This window comes from Quercus robur, chromosome 10 (genome assembly GCF_932294415.1).
Source record: "Quercus robur chromosome 10, dhQueRobu3.1, whole genome shotgun sequence".
Taxonomy (NCBI): Eukaryota; Viridiplantae; Streptophyta; class Magnoliopsida; order Fagales; family Fagaceae; genus Quercus; species Quercus robur.
Genome location: NC_065543.1, coordinates 3,980,949 through 3,991,972, shown reverse-complemented (window position 1 = coordinate 3,991,972; position 11,024 = coordinate 3,980,949). Strand labels below are relative to the sequence as shown.

The 11,024-nt window shown below is 35.3% G+C and overlaps 2 long non-coding RNA genes across 2 annotated transcripts; both read right to left on the bottom strand.

Annotated features, from left to right (window-relative positions):
* Positions 1–543: 543 nt before the first annotated feature.
* LOC126703405 (uncharacterized) lies at positions 544–2,492 on the bottom strand. Its single transcript, XR_007648048.1, has 3 exons — positions 2,437–2,492; positions 1,471–1,533; positions 544–649 (listed from the first exon to the last, which is right to left on the bottom strand). It is a non-coding gene; the product is annotated as an uncharacterized LOC126703405 (long non-coding RNA).
* Positions 2,493–7,661: 5,169 nt separating this feature from the next.
* Positions 7,662–9,582, bottom strand: LOC126703404 (uncharacterized). The gene is made up of 3 exons (XR_007648047.1): positions 9,525–9,582; positions 8,552–8,614; positions 7,662–7,730 (listed from the first exon to the last, which is right to left on the bottom strand). It is a non-coding gene; the product is annotated as an uncharacterized LOC126703404 (long non-coding RNA).
* Positions 9,583–11,024: the final 1,442 nt, after the last annotated feature.

The window sequence follows — 11,024 nt, the reverse complement described above, 5'->3', positions numbered from 1 at the left end:
AATCAACCACCCCCCAAACAGAATTGTCTCCAATTTACGCTGCAAATTTCTCACACCTCACCTCACCTCATACCAAACTTAGTTTTCATCACTTAAAACTCAAAATTGGTGGCATCATTTCTCAAATCACTTATTTTCTTTGTACATAGAAGTGATATTATCAACTAAGTTTCAAATATATATTTGCTTGAAAATAAAAGTATTCATAACTGTTCGAGTATCTAGTTATTACATGTGTAGTCCCACATGTTGGGTATAAACATGTGAATAAGTTTTACATTGAATAACAATTATAATTGTCACGCCCCGAACCCAAAAAGAGCTAGGCACGTGACAACAGCCACGCACTTATAAAGTTTACACTTTACAAGTGTGTAAGGCCCTCTTAAACAATTAAATAATTATCCTTAAGAAAATTTCATCAATAAATTTAAGAATGTCCTCAATAAAGAAATTCTCAAAAGATCTCCAATTAATAATCTTCCAACATCAAATAAAAAATAAACTAAATCCTTTAAGTCTGAAGGATTACACAAATGGTAATCTTAAAACATAAAAGTTCAAAACTTATTCCATTGATTTCCTAAACTTCACTCATGCGCACATCCCAGCGGAAGCCCAAACATATGCTACTCTTCCTTATCAAAATCTGAAAGGAGAAAGAGGAGGGGGGGGTGAGTTGACAACTCAATAAGAAACCAAAATCCAATTAAGTTCTATCCAACAATAGATCTATGAAGTAATAAGATGTAATATGAATCTTCAAAAGTTATACTATGCTATGTGTTTTCAAAAATAACTAAAGAAATTTCATAGTCTTAAAATAATAAGTTGCAAATAGATCACATACTTTAATCTTACAAATATATCATAGATGGTTTAGAAAGTAGTCAGTTTTTCATATATCAAAAGCTATAACTTACAATAGGTTCTAAAAATACATAAGCAATTTTGAAGACTTAAATTAGTTCAAATACTCAAACGTAATTCATATTCTTAACAATCTTATAACTATGGTCACGCTATATCCCCGTGACTGGGCATCAGAATACCAATGAATAACCCCCATTGGTTTGGGTATCAGAATACCAATGAATAACCCTCATTGGCTGGGTATCAAAATACCAATGAATAACCCCCATTGGTTTGGGTATCAGAATACCAATGAATAACCCCCATTGGTTTGGGTATCAAAATCAATTCATAGTCAATTTGTTCATAATCATATATAATCATATTTTCAATATTCAAATATATTTGTGATATTTCTATATTATGTACTTTAAATCAATATAGTTAAAGGAACAATTAAATAAATAAATCATATATTCAATGCTCATATTTATTTGAGAAATTTCTCTATTCTTTACTTGAAATCAGTAATACAATAGAAATAAATAGTAACAACTGTAAACAATTTTCAGTAGTTAAAATACGCAAAATAAAACCCATTAGGATAAGGTTACTTACCTCCAAATGCTATTCCAAAATGAACTTTTCCTTAACAATTCCCCTAAAATCTTTAGATATCACCTAGAACAATTTTCAAATACTATACTCAATAATCAAATAACTCAAGAAAACTTATAACGGTATCCAACCAGAAGAGAGACTATTCAAAATAACTAATAATTTCCCACTATCCACTCACACCAATATCCCACATAACTTTACAATATATATATATATATATATATATATATATTTTTGCTCTCTTTATTTTCTGCTACTAATAGTTCCTAGGAATCAAGTCTATAATTACACCATACCTATAGGCCTAAAAGGGCCAAAAGTAGATCACCCATTATTATATTCATGAGTTGATATATATATATATATATATATATAATCACTTAGTCAGACCTACTGCTTCCCCTTTATGCCTCAACTAGCCAAATAAACAAATATAATAATAATAATAACAATAAAGAAAAAGAGCTGGCTTTGCTTTCTCAATGTGGTAATTCCGTTTAACATATATACATATATAAATGTTTTTTTTTTTTTTTTTTTTTTTTTTTTTTTTTCTTTCCTGCTAGTGCCGCTGACCATGGTTCTCTTTTGGGCATGAGGACAAAACTAAGAAAAGCACCATATCAATCCTGAGTCAAGCTCCTGACATGCTTTTACAGAAAAAAAATACTATTAGACATATATGTTAACTCCGTAATTCATCACACTACCGACCAACACAAAAACTCTTTGCTATTCACCAAAATTCAATTCGGTAAACCTGTGCAACACTTACAGTTACCGCAACACCAGCAGGGAAAATAGATCTAATTCCTTCTTCATCTACATCATCATATTTCATTGGATTTTTTTATTTTATTTTATTATATAGTCTCACTATTAGCCAAAATACCCACATAAAAAAAAATACTCTAATTCTAAATAAAACTTAGATTTGACAAGAAGAAATTCTTAAGCTCTTACCTCTATTGTGCAGTCAAATCTTCTCTACTTCAGTATTTTGGGTAGTCTCCTCTCTCAAACATCTGTCAGTATACGCTGACTTAAAATTAGACTATATAAACTAGGGTTTCCAACCTTATTTTCTAAAAACCCCTTAATAATATTAATTATAAAAGTTGACCCCATAACAAATTTACTTAAATACCCCTCCTTTTATTTTATTTTACTTTATTTTTTTCCGGGTATTACATTCTCCCCCACTTAAAAGAAGTTTAGTCCTCTAAACTTGACATACCTGAGTCCTCAAAAAGATATGGGTATTTCTCCTTCATTTCATCTTCTAACTCCCATGTAGCCTCTCTCACAGACTGGTTCCTCCATTGAACCTTGACATAATGTATGGTACGACGCTTCAACTCTTGCTCCTTCTTGTCCACAATTTTAACTGGCTGCTCTTCATAAGTTAAATCATCTCTTAACTTTAGAGGCTCATACTCTACTACATGACTGGGGTCTGGAATATATTTCCTCAACATTGAGACGTGGAAAACATTATGTACCCCTGATAAGGAAGGTGGTAAGGCAAGCCTATAAGCAACTTTACCCATCCTCTCCAAGACTTCAAAAGGTCCTACAAAACGAGGGCTCAGCTTACCTCGAAAACCAAATCTCATAACTCCTTTGGTAGGTGAAATCCTCAAGAACACATGATCACCCACTTGGAACTCTAATTTCCTTCTTCTAACATCTGCATAACTCTTCTGCCTACTCTGAGCTGTTTGGAGCCGCTCTTTAATCACTTGAATTTTATCTATTGTTTGCTGTACAATCTCAGGACCCAACAATCTTCTTTCTCCAACATCATCCCAACATACAGGGGACCTACACTTCCTACCATACAAAGCCTCATATGGTGCTGCTTTAATACTTGCTTGGTAGCTATTATTATATGCAAACTCCACCAAAGGTAGATGTTCATCCCATGAACCTTTGAAATCAATTACACAAGCTCTCAACATATCTTCCAATGTTTGTATAGTTCTTTCTGAAAGTCCATCTGTTTGAGGGTGAAAGGCTGTGCTAAACTTCAAGTTAGTACCCATTGCCTTATGCACGCTCTCCCAAAATTGAGACACAAATCTTCGGTCTCTATCAGACACAATGGATGCAGGTGCACCATGCAATCTCACTATTTCATTAATATACAATCTAGCTAACCTTTCGAGTGAGAAATCCACCCTAATGGCCAAAAAGTGTGCAGATCTTGTCAATCGATCCACAATCACCCAAATTGCATCTTTACCAGTAGGGGTTCTAGGCAGCCCCGTCACAAAGTCCATAGTAATGTCCTCCCACTTTCGTTCTGGAATGGGAAGAGGTTGCAAATATCCAGCGGGTCTTTGATGCTCCATCTTGACTTGTTGACACACTAGACATTGAGCAACATATTGAGCAATCTCCCTCTTCATGTTGTTCCACCAAAAAGTCTCCCTTAAATCCCTATACATCTTAGTGCCTCCAGGGTGTATCGTGTAACTCGTGTTATGAGCCTCCTTTAGAATTTCTGCCTTGAGGTCTGGATCATTTGGTACACAAAGCCGATTACCAAACCTCAAGGATCCATCCTCATGAATGCAAAACTCAGATGGAGAGCCTAGATTTATCAAATCTCTTATCTTCTGCAATTGTGGGTCATTACTTTGTGCAATCTTTATTCTTTCAATCAAGGTAGGCTGAACTCTAAGGTTTGCCAGATGTGCCTCTGCTTCATGAAACCGTACTTCTATCCTTATTTTCCTCAAATCTTCCAAGATGTGTTTTTGTGTAGTCAACAATGCTGCCAAATTTCCTGTAGACTTCCTACTTAAGGCATCAGCTACCACATTGGCTTTTCCAGGATGGTAACTAATAGTCAGATCATAGTCCTTTAATAGCTCCAACCATCTTCTTTGTCTCATATTCAACTCCTTTTGAGTAAAGAGGTACTTGAGGCTCTTGTGATCAGTGAATATCTCACATTGTTCTCCATACAAATAGTGCCTCCAAATTTTTAGAGCAAAAACCACCGCAGCTAACTCCAAGTCATGTGTGGGATAATTTTGCTCATAAGGCTTCAACTGTCTAGAGGCATAAGCCACTACCTTTCCATGCTGCATAAGAACGCACCCCAAGCCTTTCCTAGAGGCATCACTATAAATGGTGAAACCTCCACTACCTGAGGGTATGGTGAGAATGGGTGCTGACACCAACCTTCTCTTCAATTCCTGGAAGCTTTCTTCACACTTTTCGGTCCACTCAAACTTAGCTCCTTTTTGGGTCAAGCGAGTCAAAGGCATGGCTAAGTGAGAAAATCCTTCAACAAACCTCCTGTAATAACCAGCCAGTCCCAAAAAGCTACGAATCTCTGTCACACTGTTCGGTCTATTCCATTCAACTACTGCTTCCACTTTCTTAGGGTCAACAGCAATCCCATCTTTAGATACAACATGCCCAAGGAATGCAACACTGTCTAGCCAAAATTCACATTTTTTAAGCTTTGCATACAACTTCCTCTCCTGCAATAGTTGCAGCACAAGCCTCAAGTGATTCTCATGCTCCTCCACACTCTTGGAATATATCAAGATATCATCAATAAATACTACAACAAATTTATCTAAGAAGGGTTTGAACACCCTATTCATCAAGTCCATAAAGGCTGCCGGTGCATTGGTTAAGCCAAAAGGCATCACCAAAAATTCATAATGACCATATCTTGTACGGAAGGCTGTCTTGGGCACATCAACAGTCTTAATCTTCAATTGATGGTAACCGGAACGAAGGTCAATCTTAGAGAAAACCTGCGCTCCTTGGAGTTGATCAAACAAATCCTCTATCCTTGGTAAAGGGTACTTATTTCGCACTGTCACCCTATTCAGCTCCCTATAATCAATGCAGAGCCTCATGCTCCCATCCTTTTTCTTTACAAACAACACAGGTGCACCCCAAGGGGATACACTAGGCCTGATGAAGCCTTTGTCAAGCAACTCTTGCAACTGTGCCTTTAATTCCCTTAACTCAGCAGGTGCCATCCGGTATGGGGCTTTAGAAATTGGGCTAGAACCTGGTAATAGGTCAATAGAAAACTCTATCTCCCTATCTGGTGGTAACCCTGACAAGTCTTCTGGAAACACATCTGGGAACTCTCTCACTATAGGAATGTCCTCCAGCTTCAATTCACCTTGTTGTGTGTCTCTCACAGTGGCCAGATATCCTTTACACCCTTTCTTCATCATACGTCTAGCTTGTAAAGCTGAAATCACCCGTGGAGAAGTACATGCCCCACTTCCCACAAAACAGAACTCAATCTCGCCAGGTACTTGGAAAATTACCTTCTTCCTATGACAATCAACCATGGCATAATGTGCAGCCAACCAATCCATCCCAAAGATTATGTCAAAATCCCGCATCTCCAGCAGTGTTAGATCTGCTAGTAATTCTCTATCTGCTAATTTGACAACACAAGACTTGCAAACACTATCAGTAACTACTACACCCCCAACCGGGGTATCCACACATAATTCAGACTCCATAGGCTCAAATTTAAAATTATGTTTCTTTGCAAAATTAGAAGATATAAAGGAGTGAGTGGCACCAGGATCAAACAATGCATAAGCATAAGTTGTGGAAACCGGAATAATACCTGTTACCACAGCATTAGAAATATTAGCATCTTGTTGAGTGAGTGCATAAACTCTTCCTTGTATCTTGGGCTTTTGGCTTGCTCCCTGATTCTGTCCTGTTGTTGGTCTTGGGGTGGTCTGAACCTCCTTCCGTTGGGGACACTCAGCAATCCTGTGACCCCTTTGTCCACAAGAGAAACATGCTCCAGTATTCCAGTGGCAATCCTTATCTGCATGAGGTCTACCACATCGAGAGCACTTTGGCAGTGCCTTGGTATCAGTACGTTGTGTTCCTTGTTTCTTGGCTTGAAAGCTGGAGCTTTGCTCTCCTTGCCTAGGCCTCTTCTTCTGGTTATTATCTCTATCTGCTTGAGCCTCATTAAGCCCCATCTCCACTAGTAAAGCCTTACTCACCACCGCCCTAAAGGTAGTCAACTCAAAGGGCACAACTCCTTGCTTAATTCGAAACCTTAATCCATCTTCAAACCTTCGAGCCTTAGCTTCTTCATCCACCACCATTGTTGGAGCAAATTTGGCTAACCTGGAAAATTCTGCTTCATACTGAGCAACTGTCATGTTACCTTGTGTCAGCTTGATGAACTCTTTTTCCTTCTGAAAGCGGATGCTCTTAGGAAAATATTTCTCATAGAATACAGACTTAAATAGCTCCCAAGTCCAAGGCTCAGTCTCTTGGCCACGTTTTTCTTCTTCCAGCCGCCACCAGTCATAAGCATCTCCACGCAACATATAAGCTGCATAAGCCACTTTCTCACCCTCTGAGCATTCAAGAACTCTAAATACTTTCTCCATCTCAATGATCCATTTTTCTGCTTCCATAGGCTCAATAGTCCCCTCAAAAGTTGGAGGAGACAACCTCTTGAATTCAATCATCCCACCATGATTACCTCGGCGTTGCTCCATCATCCTAGCCAAGTTATCTCCAGTAGTGACCTATTGTTGGACCACTCCAACCAAGGTCTGCATCATTTGGATCATCTCTGGTGGCTGGCCTTGGTTGTGCCTACAGTCTCGGTTCGCATCTTGCTGATTCCTACCATTGCCAGAGTTGTTGGGAGTGTTCCCAGTGTTTTTACTGCGAGGTGGCATCCTAACCTCTCTGTTCATTAAGCACATAACAAACTAACATGTTATCAAACTAAAAAAAAAAAAAAAAGATCAAAAACTCATCTAGTATATATATCATACAACGTATCCCCAAATGTCTAATTTTCTACCCCTCTCACCATTTAGTTTCATAAATCAATGCCTAAGGATCCAACCTGGAGCTCTGATACCATAAATATTGTCACGCCCCGAACCCAAAAAGAGCTAGGCACGTGACAACAGCCACGCACTTATAAAGTTTACACTTTACAAGTGTGTAAGGCCCTCTTAAACAATTAAATAATTATCCTTAAGAAAATTTCATCAATAAATTTAAGAATGTCCTCAATAAAGAAATTCTCAAAAGATCTCCAATTAATAATCTTCCAACATCAAATAAAAAATAAACTAAATCCTTTAAGTCTGAAGGATTACACAAATGGTAATCTTAAAACATAAAAGTTCAAAACTTATTCCATTGATTTCCTAAACTTCACTCATGCGCACATCCCAGCGGAAGCCCAAACATATGCTACTCTTCCTTATCAAAATCTGAAAGGAGAAAGAGGAGGGGGGGGTGAGTTGACAACTCAATAAGAAACCAAAATCCAATTAAGTTCTATCCAACAATAGATCTATGAAGTAATAAGATGTAATATGAATCTTCAAAAGTTATACTATGCTATGTGTTTTCAAAAATAACTAAAGAAATTTCATAGTCTTAAAATAATAAGTTGCAAATAGATCACATACTTTAATCTTACAAATATATCATAGATGGTTTAGAAAGTAGTCAGTTTTTCATATATCAAAAGCTATAACTTACAATAGGTTCTAAAAATACATAAGCAATTTTGAAGACTTAAATTAGTTCAAATACTCAAACGTAATTCATATTCTTAACAATCTTATAACTATGGTCACGCTATATCCCCGTGACTGGGCATCAGAATACCAATGAATAACCCCCATTGGTTTGGGTATCAGAATACCAATGAATAACCCTCATTGGCTGGGTATCAAAATACCAATGAATAACCCCCATTGGTTTGGGTATCAGAATACCAATGAATAACCCCCATTGGTTTGGGTATCAAAATCAATTCATAGTCAATTTGTTCATAATCATATATAATCATATTTTCAATATTCAAATATATTTGTGATATTTCTATATTATGTACTTTAAATCAATATAGTTAAAGGAACAATTAAATAAATAAATCATATATTCAATGCTCATATTTATTTGAGAAATTTCTCTATTCTTTACTTGAAATCAGTAATACAATAGAAATAAATAGTAACAACTGTAAACAATTTTCAGTAGTTAAAATACGCAAAATAAAACCCATTAGGATAAGGTTACTTACCTCCAAATGCTATTCCAAAATGAACTTTTCCTTAACAATTCCCCTAAAATCTTTAGATATCACCTAGAACAATTTTCAAATACTATACTCAATAATCAAATAACTCAAGAAAACTTATAACGGTATCCAACCAGAAGAGAGACTATTCAAAATAACTAATAATTTCCCACTATCCACTCACACCAATATCCCACATAACTTTACAATATATATATATATATATATATATATATATATATATTTTTGCTCTCTTTATTTTCTGCTACTAATAGTTCCTAGGAATCAAGTCTATAATTACACCATACCTATAGGCCTAAAAGGGCCAAAAGTAGATCACCCATTATTATATTCATGAGTTGATATATATATATATATATATATATAATCACTTAGTCAGACCTACTGCTTCCCCTTTATGCCTCAACTAGCCAAATAAACAAATATAATAATAATAATAACAATAAAGAAAAAGAGCTGGCTTTGCTTTCTCAATGTGGTAATTCCGTTTAACATATATACATATATAAATGTTTTTTTTTTTTTTTTTTTTTTTTTTTTTTTTTTCTTTCCTGCTAGTGCCGCTGACCATGGTTCTCTTTTGGGCATGAGGACAAAACTAAGAAAAGCACCATATCAATCCTGAGTCAAGCTCCTGACATGCTTTTACAGAAAAAAAATACTATTAGACATATATGTTAACTCCGTAATTCATCACACTACCGACCAACACAAAAACTCTTTGCTATTCACCAAAATTCAATTCGGTAAACCTGTGCAACACTTACAGTTACCGCAACACCAGCAGGGAAAATAGATCTAATTCCTTCTTCATCTACATCATCATATTTCATTGGATTTTTTTATTTTATTTTATTATATAGTCTCACTATTAGCCAAAATACCCACATAAAAAAAAATACTCTAATTCTAAATAAAACTTAGATTTGACAAGAAGAAATTCTTAAGCTCTTACCTCTATTGTGCAGTCAAATCTTCTCTACTTCAGTATTTTGGGTAGTCTCCTCTCTCAAACATCTGTCAGTATACGCTGACTTAAAATTAGACTATATAAACTAGGGTTTCCAACCTTATTTTCTAAAAACCCCTTAATAATATTAATTATAAAAGTTGACCCCATAACAAATTTACTTAAATACCCCTCCTTTTATTTTATTTTACTTTATTTTTTTTCCGGGTATTACAATAATAATTAGTGGGTAATACAACATAATTGGACTCAAACTTATAAACATAAGTTTTTTGGTTAAGTCGTGTGGGAGGTAGGGACAAAGCCAAGCCTTATAGTCTTTGCTACTAGCTGTGTGTGATAGCTCTAACCTCTTGTGCTACTACTGCTTAGCCGCTAAAGGGTTTTCTTTTTTAATTTTGTCTTTGATGTGTGCACCTGCTGCTAGAAAAATGAAAAAATTATTTTGTTTTAATCTTTTTTAAAGGGCTAAGTTGTTTGTTTTGGGTGAAATTGATTTATGAATAAGGATTTGTTGCAAACTAAATTGCAGCAATTCCTGCAAAACGCACGTGTGTCAATGCCTCAAATAGGAAAAAATATTTTGTATCAAATGATACTGCGTCATGCGTATCAAAGTCCGATAAAATGAGAGACATGTATGCAAAAATAACTGCCCACTAACACATGTCTTTCAATTGTTAGTAGGTAAGTTATTAACATGTCTCATACTTATTGGATTTTGATATTGCTAATATGGTATCATTTGATACCAAATACCTCATCTTCAAATAGACCCCATTAGGTAGAAAAATCAATCTTGATACGAAAAAATATAATTTTTTAGGCTTAATTGAATCTGGACACGTGTGCATTTTTGCAAGAATTGCTGCAACTTAGTTTGCAACAAATCCTTACCCTTAATTTATTAGACTTAATTTTTTTTAGATTTGCTATTGGTAATTTATGTTGTTGGGATAATTTTTTGGGACTTGTATATTTTGTTTTAGATTTTATATCTATAAAAATTTTTATGGCCTTTAAAAGGAGGAAAATGCTAGAGTTACAAATTTTTTTACAAATTACTGATGTGGTGGGTGATTATTGATAAGTAAAAAAAATAATTTTGGTAGAACAACCATTTCCTCAACTTGTTTATGTGGTAACTTGTGAGTGATGGAATTGTGAACTCACATCGACCTACCATTTTTTCTACCACTTACAACTCACCACATAGGTGAGTTACAGCCAATGTTGTGAAATTATTGTGGTAGTAGACTTATTCAAATAAAAAAGTGATATAAATGGTAGACCCATATATGAACCAATAAGATTTTGCCCCTTAATAGTTTATAAAAATTTTGTAGAAAATTTTGTGCCTATAGTATTCCTCCTGAAAGAATTAATGATATTTTTAAAAGAATCAATGGTCTAATGGTCATGGGCTCACTCTTAAAGGTTTGGAAGGTTGAGACTCATCCAAATCCTATGTTCTCACAGGCCCAT